Consider the following 13,846-nt stretch of genomic DNA (forward strand, 5'->3'; position numbering starts at 1 on the left):
AGACAATTATACAACTTTTCTGGGGATGTTAAAGTGAACCTTACTAAACGCAGAGGTATACTCTTCCTGGATAGATTCAATGTTGTAGAAAATGTCAATTCTCCACGAGTTAATCTCTAAATTTAAGGTATTTCTCAAAGTCTATAACAAGGTGTCTGAGTTTTAGAACCTGATGAGCAAATTTTAGAGTTGAAACAGAAAGTCTAATTGGTAAGAATATTTTGAGAGAGGGGCGCCTGGGTGGCTTAGTCGGTTGAGCGTCCGACTTTTGCTTAGGTCATGATCTCGCGGTTCGTGGGTTCGAGCCCCGCGTCGGGCTCTGTGCTGACTGCCAGCTCAGAGCCTGGAGCCTGTTTCAGTCTGTGACTCCCTCTCTCTCTGACCCTTCCCTGCTCATGCTGTCTCTCTCCTAGAAATAAAAAACATTAAAAAAAAAATTAAAAAAAAAAAAAGAATATTTTGAGAGAAACAAAATAGAATATTGGGGACACTTTACCTCTTGGATAGCATAACACATCGTACAGAACCAGCAAGCTGAAGAATATAATCTTGCCACAAAGTAGACAACAGGGGAAGCAGAAAGACCAGTTAGGGGATTATTGCAATAACTCATGTTAACAAGCCCCTGAGTCTCCATATATTTACCAACTTGCTTGGTCAGTCTCTGCTAAGTGTGCGAAAATAATCCATTGTGGGTATAGATTAGTCCATTTTCCTTTACTTGTTACTTATTGCTTAATACATTTTGAAGCTATTCACCTATGTTTGTGATCTTATCCATATGAAATTGCCATTTCACTTAATGCTCTTTCATTTAAATTCTATTTGATTGAGATTAATATTGCTGTGCTACTTTGAGGTTAGTAATTTACAAGGTGTATCTTTTCCCATCACTTTATACTCAGCCTTTCTGTGTGGTTTTGCTTTAGGAGTGTTTCTGATGAGAACACCTTGGTTAATTTTACTTTCTTTGTTTTCTTTACAAATTGCCAATCTCTTTAGTAGGATAGTTTTACATATTTAATTTTAATGTGATCACTGACAGATTTAGAGTTATTTCTGCCCTTTTATTTTGTGTTCTTGTTATTGTCCTTCCTTTTATACATATATTAAGATATATAAATATTAAATATACAAACATATCATATACTATATAATATATATCCATTTTTTTCTATACTTATTAGGAAATTATAGATTTTTACTTATATTCTCTTAGGGATTTTTTAAGATGCATATGCATCTCTTTTAAATAGTTTCTATCCATCCAACCACAAGAAGACTTTTAGCATGCCTTACATTCCCATTTAACAACCTCTACTTCCACAATATTATTGTTTTTCACCGTTGTAATTTTGCCTTCTTTTAATCAAACAAAAAATGATTTAATGTTTGTCTCCAGAGTTAATATTTAATTAGTTCTGGACAGATTTTACCAATGTTAGCACACACTATCATTTCATAGGATCAACACTTTCTTCTGCATTCGTTTTTATTTTACCACAATTCCACTCTTTAATGACCACTTGAGTGATAGCTTTATTTACTTCTAAATGTTTGCAAACATCATTTTTTCCTTACCCATGAAGAATAACTTGGCTAGGAATAAAATCCTATGTTGACAGATATATTTCCTCTCTTTGAGAAGACAGAATTCTACTCACTTCTGGCATGAATCAATGCCAAATAATTCTGGCAAAAAAAAAAAAAAAGTTGCTGTTAGTTTAAATGTCATTTATTTGCAAGAAAAATATTTTTTTTTCTGTGGCAGGTTTTTAGATGATCTGTTTATAATTGATGATCCGGGGTATAGTCAGGTATCTAGGTGTGGATTTACTTTTTTTCTTTATTGTGCTTCTTTTTGGAGAATAAATTCAGTTCTGGAAGTTGTCAATAGTTACCTCTCCAAATCCTGATTTTCTGACATTTCCTTCAATCTGTTCTGGAATTCTTATTAGATCAATATTGGAGTGTTTCAATTTAATCCACAATATTTCTTAACTGCTCTTCATATCTTTATATCTTTAACTCACTATGGTACCATATTCCAGTTTGTTAATTTCCCTTGTGACCATATCCAGTCTTAAGTGTATCCCATATATAACATTATTTTTAATTTTAATAATTATACCTTTTATTTTCAAGAATTTAAACTTGGTTTTTTTGTTTTATGGTTCCTTTTGACTGTTTAGTTTCATACATTGTCATTTTTTAAAGAAACAAGGTACACTTGCATTTCCTTGGAAATCCACAGCATATTTTATGTTATTTTATTTTGAGAAAGAGAGAGAAAGAGAGAGAGAAAGCATGAGTGGGGAGGGGCAGAGAGACCCAAGTAGGCTTGGGGCACTGTCAGCACAGAGCCTGATGCGAGGCTCCCACCCATAAATTGTGAGATTGTGACCTGAGCCAAACAAAATCAAGAGTTAGTCTCTTAACCTACTGAACCCCCGGGCTCTTCCACTGCATACTTACTTTGAAATTTTTGTCAGATTATTGTTAAGGAATGAATGAATGGGTTTTCAATTGTTTATTCTTTGGCATTTTTAGCATTCATTTTCTTCATGTTTGAAAATTTGCATTTGCAGATTTATTTTATTTTATTTTTTAAATAATTTTTTTAATTTGTAATGTTTATTTTATTTTTGAGAGAGAAACAGAGACAGAGTGTGAGTGGGGGGAGGAGTGGAGAGAGGGGAAGACACAGTATCCAAAGTAGGCTCCAGGCTCTGAGCTGTCAGCACAGAACCCGACATGGAGCTCAAACTCACCAGCTGTGAGATCATGACCTGAGCTGAAGTCAGACGCTTCACCCACTGAGCCACCCAGGTGCCCCTGCAGATTAATTTTAATTTGGATGGATCCTTACATTTGTTCCTCTCTGTCAGCTCCCCTCTTCGCCTCCGTCTCCCTGTCTTTGCAGGTTTTGCACGTGTCTCTACCCAACTCCCTGGACCCTCGGCCTCGGACAGTGGTTTTAAAGGCAGTTCACAGCGCACATTGACATCGAAGGTTTGCAGATCTGGCCTCTAATTCAGCAGCAGTTTGCCTCAGCTCCAGATTGGCTGTGCCTGATCCCTTTGCAGGCTGCAGGGCTCCTGAAACCAAAACCCCATACAAGTCATAGTAATTGGGAGGAGAAATTTTCAGCTTCCTCTCAAATCAGGAGAGCTGCACCAGGTCACTGGCAACAGGCAGGGGGACCTGATTCCAGCCCTGACTAATGGGGTGGGCTGGTGGGGGTGGGGGGTGGGGGAACTTGTGTCCTTTGTATCCTTTGTTTGCCCTGTAGGGGCAGTTCCTGACTACCCTTGTTGCTTCTGAACTCTGAACCCAGAAAGCCCACCTACAACCTTGCGTTCTAGATTATCATACTGCATTTATGTCCCATTTCTAGTGTGAGAGAATGTTTGCCTTTATTTGAAATAAACACCCCCCTCCCCCCATCAGTGCTCTGTTTTGGGAAAAGAAAACTTTTGACCTATAATCTGTCAGTCTTTTTAAAAAGAGCCCATTTAAGTAAATAGGCAAGGCTGAGAAAGTCTGACATTATTAGGGGCCTTATTTTATTCATTTTACAGGTAAGATATTACAGAAATATAGGTAGTTTCCTACTATTTCAGAGTAAATTGAATGAAGAAGCAGGGCTAGGGCTGAGGTCTTTATACTCCCATTTGAAACCCTGTTTTTCTACAGAATCTTTTTGTTTGTTTTGTTTTTGTTTTTAATGTTTTATTTATTTTTGAGAGAGAGAGAGAGAAAGACAGTGCAAGCAAGGGAGGGGCAGAGAGAGAGGGAGACACAGAATCTGAAGAAGGCTCCCGGCTCTGAGCTGTCAGTACCAAACTGGATGTGGGGTTTGAACCTATAGACCGTGAGATTGTGACCTGAGCTGAAGTTGTACGCTTAAGCAACTGAACCACCCAGGTGTCCCTGTTTTGTTTTTGTTTTGATCTCACTTTCTTCTACTTATAAAAATAAAATAAAATGAAGTAAATATTTATTTGAAAATAATTAATGTTTCTACTTTGAGAATATATTGAATTACTACATACTAAGACATGTTGTGCTAGTGTCTGATGGCTTACATGGCTACAGATCCTATGTCTTCAGTGTCAAGGTCGGGCCTTATAAAAAACCAAACTCATCACCTCAGTACTTCTGTCCATTGGATTGCCATAGGAAACAGCCCAAGTGACTTCCTGACCTTTGTCCATGGCACCCCTTAGGACAAGGATATGATGTATGATGAGCAATATTCTTGTTCATCTATTCATTCTTTCAACAAATAATTAATGAATACCTATTACGTGACTCCAGTTTGCCAGGGAGGACTCAGTGCCTGTCCGGTTTAGCATTTTTCTCAGACAGAAGTGGTCCAGTCTGGATGATAAATGGTACAGTTCTTCTACGTAGGTGCGAGCACTGACCCAGCACAGGGACTTCCCGAGTGGCTCAAACAGGCAACACCTCTTGTCTCTCTCTTTACTCTCCAGCCACTTTCGCTCTACCATGAAAGCTCACTCACTATAAATGGACAGGTCAAGAGGTTTTTAGATAAAAGAAGGTCCCTGCTTTCTCTACTCAGAGTGTGATGGGCATTCAGAAACCAAGAAATTGTGTACACAAGCAGACACTACAGCCTGGCAAGAAAATAAAGAAACCAAGAGTGCTGAGTGACGGGGCTGCTGTCGTCGGTGATGCCAACTTTAGAAGCTGGGCTCCCTCCAAGTCCTTTCCTTGATTCTCCACTTGGTCTCTCTCCTCATTTTTGTAGGTCCATTAAAGGGGAAAACCATAAAAACAAACATACAGTAATCATTTCTCCGGTGGGTTTGTGGACTCTGGGAGAGATATAATTTCTGCATCGAAGTGTAGAGAACCAGGCATTACATAGTTAAGAGGCAACAAATGCGCCCATAATTCAAGGCTTTCAGAGTAAAGTAAATACCAGGGCTCTTATATGTTCAAAGACCCCCAAAAGGGTAAAAAGTAAAGAAATGCCCAAATTTTTGTGATCTCTAAAATGTAAAAATTACAGGGGAAGCATCTTTCCCCAAACTTTTGAGTATTAGGTCTTGGACTCCATATGTTTATATTTCTTTGAATATTTTGCTAATGTCAAGACTCTAAATATGAAGCACTTCTGGGGCTTGAGCTTTCTATGCATACACACACACACACTCACACAAGGCCTCTGTTTTCAATGGCACATTTTAGGACAAAACCTTTATAAAGTCTTTTTTTTTTTTTTTTCCATTCTCTCCTTTTCTGGAGCAAATAATTTTTTAGCAATTATTTAGTCAGGCATTAAGGCTGGTTGATAGTACGAAAATACTCATACATGAATATCCATATATGAAAAAAGATGTGTTGCTTTATAAACAAAGTTGCCCATTGACCACTGGATTTTGGTATTCAAATTTCAACCCAAGAGGGAGAAACACGTGTTTTACTCTGGCTAGGGAACATAAGGATATCTTAGGAAAATAAGAAGCTAGGCAAAACTAGTTGCAGGAGTGCAAAAGGTTCTCTGCAGGGAATAATGCTCCCTCAGATGAGTGCAGACACGGGCAGAATGTGTTTTCTCTCACTGTGCACCCCAACCCTTCATTAAAGCACAAAGTCAGGTTCATTGCCATGGAGAGCCATTTCCAATTACAAGTGCATCCGTACCATCTCTGCCACTTAATTCCCCAGGACAATCTTGTGAAGAGGTATTGCCTGAAAAATAGTTTACATGTGTGTCTCCTGACTTTGTAATCTTAAACAGATTAACACACTTTGGAAATGATTCAGAATTGCCTCTGGTAATAGTCATGACTCATGTTATCAGTTTATTTCCTCTCATACTGTTTGTTTATTGTACATGCCAAAACTTTGGCAGAAAATCTTGACCATACAAGCTGCAAGCTGCTTTTTCTTGTAGATTTCACAAACTTACTTGAGTTGATTCTAATGAAATGGATGGGAAGGAAAAAATCCAAGAAATGTTGCATCTGTATTTACTTCTTGGGGATAAATTGGTAAGAAAGTGAAATAGACATGCTGTTTTTATGAGGAAAGCGGCCCTGCACTTGATTCTCATCAAGAAGGTCCAGGCAGTTAGGGTCTAGGCTGTTCACTACTTTGCACTATCACCAAAATCTGGTTATGTGCCTTTATTTTATTTTATTTTATTTTTTTAAATTTTTTTAATGTTTTATTTATTTCTAGGAGAGAGAGAGAGACAGCGTGAGCAGGGGAGGGTCAGAGAGAGAGGGAGTCACAGACTGAAACAGGCTCCAGGCTCTGAGCTGGCAGTCAGCACAGAGCCCGAAGCGGGGCTCGAACCCACGATCCGCGAGATCATGACCTAAGCGAAAGTCAGATGCTTAACCGACTAAGCCACCCAGGTGCCCCATGTGCCTTTATTTTAAATAAAACTTTAAAACACCTGCATTAGGCAACTTTACAATCAAGACCTATAGAAAGCAACTATTTTAGGGTAGTATTAAAAGTTTCATTAAAATATGGCATGGGGTAGAAACTCACATGAGATGCCCTTAGTGACCCCTTAAGAGACACTTTTCAGTATGATTTCACCTGGAAGACACCTGTTCCCTATGGTTGATCACTATCACACTTGTATCCACCATTCAGACTGCACATATGTTGTTAGTTGTCTTCTCACACATGTGATTCATAGTACTAATTAGATCATGAGCCTAGAGGCTATAACACAGGGTCCCAAACAAGAAAATTGTCTATGTATGAGTTTAATGTTTGTTACTGTTTTACCTCCAGAATAGAGGGCAACTCAGACCCTAGATGATCAAAGATTAGATCTTGTTGAAACCTTAGATATTATGCAGTCAGGTGTCCTTCAGACTCTAAGTGTCTGAACTTGAAGAAATATAACCCAGGCGTGTAATGTACAAAAGAGACGTAAAAAGGAGCTAGAAGGGCAGAGCCCAATAGATTGGATTTCCATGAACCTCCCATTGCCCATGTTTTCCTCATTCTAACCACTTTTGAAGAACCTTTAGGACCCCATAAAGTCAGTGTCTTAAAAACAATGATTTCTTTAACTTAAAAATGAAAGATTTATGAGTGTGGTAGTCTTCAAAATCTTCAGATCACACGTTCTTATCACTAACACATTTGAGCTTATGCCCCAGAATATATTTATATACTACTATGGAATGCTTCTTATAAAACACATACATAAGGGGCACTTGGGTCGTTCAGTCAGTTGAGCATCCAACTCGGTTTTTGGGTGAGTTCATGATCGCAGGGTTGTGGGATCAAGCCCTGTATCAGGCTCCATACTGAGCTTGGAGCCTGCTTGTGATTCTTTCCCTCCATTCCCCCTGCTCCTCTCCCCTACTCACTCTCTCTCTCTCTCTAAAAATAAAACAAAAATTTTTAAATAAAAATATATATACACAAAATGAAAATGCATAAGTAATGACTTGAAAATACAGAAGTTATATTTTCCTCTCATATCTATCAGATCATCTTGTGTGTCCTATATTCCCCATTTGAAGAACACAGCCTAGAAATGTCAGGGCTGACATTCACAAACCTTATGAGCAATTGCAGCAAAACAAGGATTCAAAATCTGGTCATCTATTTAGTGGTCCAGTGTTCTACTCACTCTTTGAATATTCACTCCAGTTCAGAGTTTATTACTCTAGAACTGTGTTTTTGAGTAATGCACAACTTTCCTTAAAACAACAAACTCATCTTTCTTGTTATTGTGCAGCAATAAAAAAACTAATTTACACACCAAATATGATCCAAACTACAGAATCAATAAACACTGAAGATGCTAGCATGAATTGATTGTGATAGGCTTTGATGCAACTGAATTGTCATTTGTATCAACTAGGAATGATTTCACATGTATAGAGCAGCAAACAAGATTTACAAAGGTTTAGAAAAATAGGAGTTTATTTTTCTTGCATAGTCTAAAGACAGGCAGTTACTGCACTGATTTAGAGGGTTCAACAAAGTCAAGGATACTGTACCTGGAAGTCTTATTGGTTTTTGCTTCATGGTTATGATACCCACTGTAGTTACTTTTACGTTTAATAACATATTTCAACCACTGACTGAAGAATTAGCTTAGTCATCATAATAGTGCATAACAATATACAAAACCAAAAAAATTGTTTTAATAAAAAGTTCTTTTCTGTGTATTTACAACTTTACCTTTTCTGCTAGATAGCTGATTTGAGCTGATGCATACCAGACAGGCCCCACTGACATTTTTACTATTTCAAAAGATTGATCAAATTATTATTAAGACTGAAGAGCCTGAGAAATGGGACTGTTGACATAAGGAGTATTCATAATATGCTATTTGGAATATTCCAGCATAGAATGCTTTTTTTTTTTTTAAAAAAGAAACTATTTTTAGAGACTATAGACACTTGATGCTGTCTTTAGATGTTCATAGGAATTAAAAAAAATATTTAGGAACCAATGCATGAGCATACTGCATATATTAGCTAGTAAACGGCAAGAAGGGAAGGTTGCAGGGCACATGGGGTTCCCTGAGTGGCCCTTCCACAGGCCGCTCCATAGTGAGAAGGGGAAGGTCACAGAGAGAATCAAAGCCTAGATCATGTGAAACACAGGAGCAAGTTTAAAAGATCTTGAATTTTATTCTCAGTGGAATAAGGAGCTTTCGAAGGGTTTTAAACACAGTAGTAACATGACGTAAAATACACTTGGAGAAGTTAAGTAAATTCTCCAAGAATACTGCTTCTGAATTGGTGAAGTTGTGATGGAAACCCAGGTCTGTTCTACTCAAAGGCCTGAACTTTTAACAATCCATACTTACAGAGTGTTGCTTTACTTCTGATTCATTATCCAAATCAAATCTTCAACACAAAGCCTGGGTTTGTGTCAAAGTTCATTTTAGCTTAAAGAGTCTGTTACATCAGCAGCAACATATTTTGACTCTCTGAAATATATTAGGAAATAGGAAGATACAGAGAAAAAAGATAAAATGGAAAGCAACCCTCTGTTGGAAAAAAGGTATCAGAAACTTTCCTACATCGAAAACGTTTAAGCAAAGTGACATTTGAGAGTAATTCAGGCATTGATTTGTTAGTTGTACTGATACACTAAGAATTAGAATGTGAATTATTACATCAAAATAATTCTGATTTTTCTTTCAAAATTTTGTATGAAATAAAAATTGAGCTGAACATACTATGCATATAATTTCTTTATGAATTTTTCATATATCTTCGCTTCTAGATTGCTTCGAGGTATATGATTAGTTATGTTGAAATCCATAAGAAAGCCTCATGTTGTATTTTGCTCCTGATTGGAAGAAAACTCATGAGATAAATTATTCCCTGTTCCTTGCACAATTTGTGGTCTCGAGCAGATTGGATAGTTCAAAGCTTCATTCTGTTCTGAAATTCTTCCATTATTTATTTATTTATTCTGAAGTCATATTATTGCATTTTTCTTTTTCCCTTTCTTCTTGAGGAAGCTAAGTTAAAACAGTTTTAGGGAGGAAAGTATCTTGGAAAAAATTACATTTATTTATTCAGTCAAATGATTTCTTGTATTGATGATCCCTAACTTCCTATGCCTCTTTATTTTTCTGTAAAGCAAAAATAAATAAATAAATAAATAAAACTTCCTAAGTGGGTCAAATAGTACATCAAGGCTACATAGGCTATTGTTTTATGTTCCCTTAAAAGAGCAACAAATTTGCTAGCTAACTGCTGACTTTATTCTTTCCTCCTATCTCGACCTGCATTTGGCCAATACTTTATGTAAGTGGTTATATTTTGTCCTGAGAACCACACCAGTCTGAGGTAAGAAAAGAAATATTTTATTGTCATGTGAGTCTTCATTTAGTATATTGGGACAATTCTTCATGTCAATAAATACAGTTCTACAGTATTATAATTTTGAACAACTTCAAAATACTTCACTGTATGAATGCACTAAAGTTCATTTAAATAAACCCCTATTGTACATTTCAGCTGTTTTCCATTTTTCATTATGATTGAAAAATGCTGTAAAGAACACAATTATAACTAACTTCATTACTTTAACAAATTTTCAACAATCTGTTTTCTCAGAGTTGAAGCAATCTTTTCCAAAGACAGTTCTACTTACGTTTGAAACTCTTTAAAGCTATGAAAGGAAACCTTAATTTTTTGAGAAAAAGAACAAAACCCTGAGAAAAAGAGAAACCATTGGTGTTTTCTTGTCCTTTCCTGCCTTATTGGCCACATTCCCCCTATTCTCAACATTTTAGCCACAAACCACAGTGGTGTCCTGTTGGTACTTTGTATTCACTGGGTCTCTTCCTACCACAGGAACTTTGCACTTCTCTGATTACTTCTCTGATTGAATTACTTCTCTGACTGAAACCCCCCACTTCTCTGGTTAACATGTATTCACCGTTCAGCTTTCAGCTTAAAGGACCCTTCCTGAGAGAAGCCACTGTTGATCCCTTTATATTAAATACCTCTGTTAAATGCACTCATGTCTCCCTTAGATAGTCCTTGCCACCATTGCTACATGTTTGTACAATTTTTAATATGTCTCCACTACTAAACTGTAGCTTCTTGAGGGCAGGGACTTATCGAATACCTAGCATCTAGCAAATTGAGTGACACAAGTACATGTGTTGTGTGTGTGAGTGTGTGCGTGGGTGTGTGTGAATATAAAATATTTATCAAATATATACTATGTGCCAAGTACTATGTTAATTATGTATCTATGTGAATTTTCTTAAGCCTGTTCTTATAATACAGCTTTAGTAACAGAAGCTAGTTAGTCAAAGGCTGTGCACATTTTTACATTTGTAATACACATCAATCAGCTTTCAAGAAATGTACCCAGTTAAAATCCCAAGAGCAGTGTTTCCCTGAACCCCCCAAATCCTGATAATTGACATCTGCTACAATTTTCATTGTTTCCAGTAAGAATGAGTATTTTTTTTATGTTCACTCATCATTTGTACCAAATTCTTAGATTTAAACCCTTAGGCAGTATCTTGCAAATAAAAATTTATATATTCCTGTTGTTCCACAAATTTCTTATTGGAGATCTGAAATACTATTTCAAATTTTGTGTTTTCATCTGGATAAAGTTATAAAAAAATTATACAGGTATATTCTAGCCAACTGGAGAACCGCCATATAATCAAGTCTTACCAAATAATTTTAGTAGCAATGTTTGCATTATGATAAAAAACACACACAAATTTGCTTATAAATAGTGAGTAAAGAACAAAGGTAGGCTTAATAATGAAGTGATGTTTTCATACCAAATGAAGGCCAAATGATGCCATGCTGTGCTTTGTGAATAATGATGCCACACTTATTTCAAAAGAGGAAATTTCTGGAAAAACTCAAAAAACTTGCATAAGTACTGTAGCATATTCTAAGAGGAAGTTTCATTTCTGCAAAGCATCATCTTTCATATTTAATATTATTGTTGGCTTGAATTTTAAGGTTTTATAAGGATTTCATTGTCATTTAATTTAAAAATCCAGCTTTGTTACATAGAATAATAAGACTTCTATATTAAATTTTATATTTGCTGCTATTTGCTGATATAATTAATTTAAATTAACATCAGGAGTCTTCAAGAATATTTTCCTTTTAGGGGTGCCTGTGTGGCTGAATCAGTAAGTGCCTGACCTGATTTAGGCTCAGGTCATGATCTCACAGTTGGAGGATGGAGCCCCACGATCAGCATGGAGCCTGCTTGGGATTCTCTCTCTCTCTCTCTGCAACTTCCCAACTTGCAGTCTCTCTGTCTCTCTCAAAAGTAAATAAACACTTAAAAATTAAAGAATTTTTTCCTTTAAAAAATGGCTTCATATTACTCAACTGTGTGAAACACAATCATAGACCAACATAGTTTCAGTTGAAATCTATAAGCTCACACTTACCTAATTTAGAATTGTGAAGAATATCTACTATTGTTAAGATGACCATAAAATTTATCACTCAAACCACTAGCACCCTACAAGTAAGTTACCTATGGAGATGTTGAATCACTATGTTGTACAGCTAAAACTACTGTGACATTGTGTATCAACTAGATTTAAATAGAAAAATTAAGAAAATGGGGCATCTGGGTGGCTCAGTCAGTTAAGCACCAACTTCCATCAGGTCATGATCTTATAGTTTGTGGGTTCCAACCCCACATGGGGCTCTGTGCTGACAGCTTGGAGCCTGGAGCCTGGTATGGATTCTGTGTCTCCCTCTCTCTTTGCCTCTCCCTCACTCGCACTCTGTATCTCTCTCAAAAATAAATAAATATTTTTAAAAATTAAAAAAAAATGAAACCAGTACACTTTAGAGACTGAATGGGAATGCTATTAATAATCATGCCAGGTCAATAAGCATAAACCTTATCATTCCTGTGTACACTGTGTTGGGCCATTCTAAGTATATATTTGCCTTTGTAGTATCTTTTTGTCATACAGAAAGCAAAGTAGGGAGAAATATAAACTTAATTACAAGATTTTGGCTTTGAGATTTGACTCACTGAATTAAAGAAAGAGAAGCAATAGAAGTATCTTCTGGAATGGTTATATCTAGAAATAGGTAGAAAGCACAAAATGAATCATTATGTATAAAACCAAGTATGCTGAGAAAATAACAGGCAGAACTTCTTAAAAACAATTAGACTCCAAGCACACTTTACCAATCCCATTTCTTTCCCTAGAAATAAGAATTGCACGGCACGAATAGAACACACAGTATCCTTAAGCAGTAAATCTTCAGTTGACTTTAAATGTCAACTGTAAATGATAACTTCCCAACCCGTATCTCTGGACCGAACTCTCCCCTGAAGTCCAGTATCATATACACAACTTCCTGCCAGTATAGAAGGCATCTCAAAATTAACATAGACTATTGTCGAATGCCAGAGCTGCCATAACAAGATACCATAGACTGAGTGGTTTGAATAATAGAATTTTATCATCTCATGGTTCTTGCAGGATGCAAGATCACAGTGTGCCAATTTGGTTCCTGGTGAGAGCTCTTGCTGGCTTTCTACCTTCTTGCCATGTCCTCATGTGGTGACAGGAGAGTGAGAAAGAGAGAGACTGAGAGAGGGCAGAGAGAACTTGCATATGTATGAGCAAACAAAGTCGGCTATCTCTTCTTCTAAGGGCACTAATCCTATCACAAAGTCTGCATCCTTATAACTCATCCAACCCTAATTACATCCACAAGGCCCTGTCTCCAAATACCATCACATTGGGGGTTATGGCTTCAAAATATAAATTTAGGGGAGACACAACATATGTCAAACTTTTTATATACCCTCCAACCTAAACTGGCTTCTCTCTTCTTCTCTTTCTCTTCATTTCAGTAAATGACACTTCATTTGAAATTGCTCCTGTCAAACTTTTGGAGTCATACTTGACTCCTACTCCCTTGACCCAACACCCACCAATCTAAAACTCCTTTTAGCAATTACAGCAAAATAATGCTTGCCCTGGATCATAATACCTTCTGAGATCTGGAGTCTGGCTAACTCTCTGATTTTCTCACCATTTCTGGTCATGCTTTCTTAGTTGATAGTAATTACATTTTATACTACAACCAAAATGTCCATAATTGTTTAGCAATATTTCTGTATTTAAAGGGATTCAATACTAGTTTCTAGATATTTTTCTGTACTTTATATAGTCATCTATTCGTTGGCCAGATTTCATCATCCTGATGGTATCATTGTGCTGTGAATTCTTGCATATTTGGAAATGTATGCTTTTGCCTTTATTCTTAAGCAATGACTTGACTCTACTTCATCTCTACCCTGTGATGAAGTTCGCTGGACTCAGAGATACTGTCTCAAGCCA

The sequence above is a fragment of the Hyaena hyaena genome, unplaced genomic scaffold, assembly GCF_003009895.1.
Source record: "Hyaena hyaena isolate Hyena2069 unplaced genomic scaffold, ASM300989v1 scaffold_1231, whole genome shotgun sequence".
Lineage (NCBI taxonomy): Eukaryota > Metazoa > Chordata > Mammalia > Carnivora > Hyaenidae > Hyaena > Hyaena hyaena.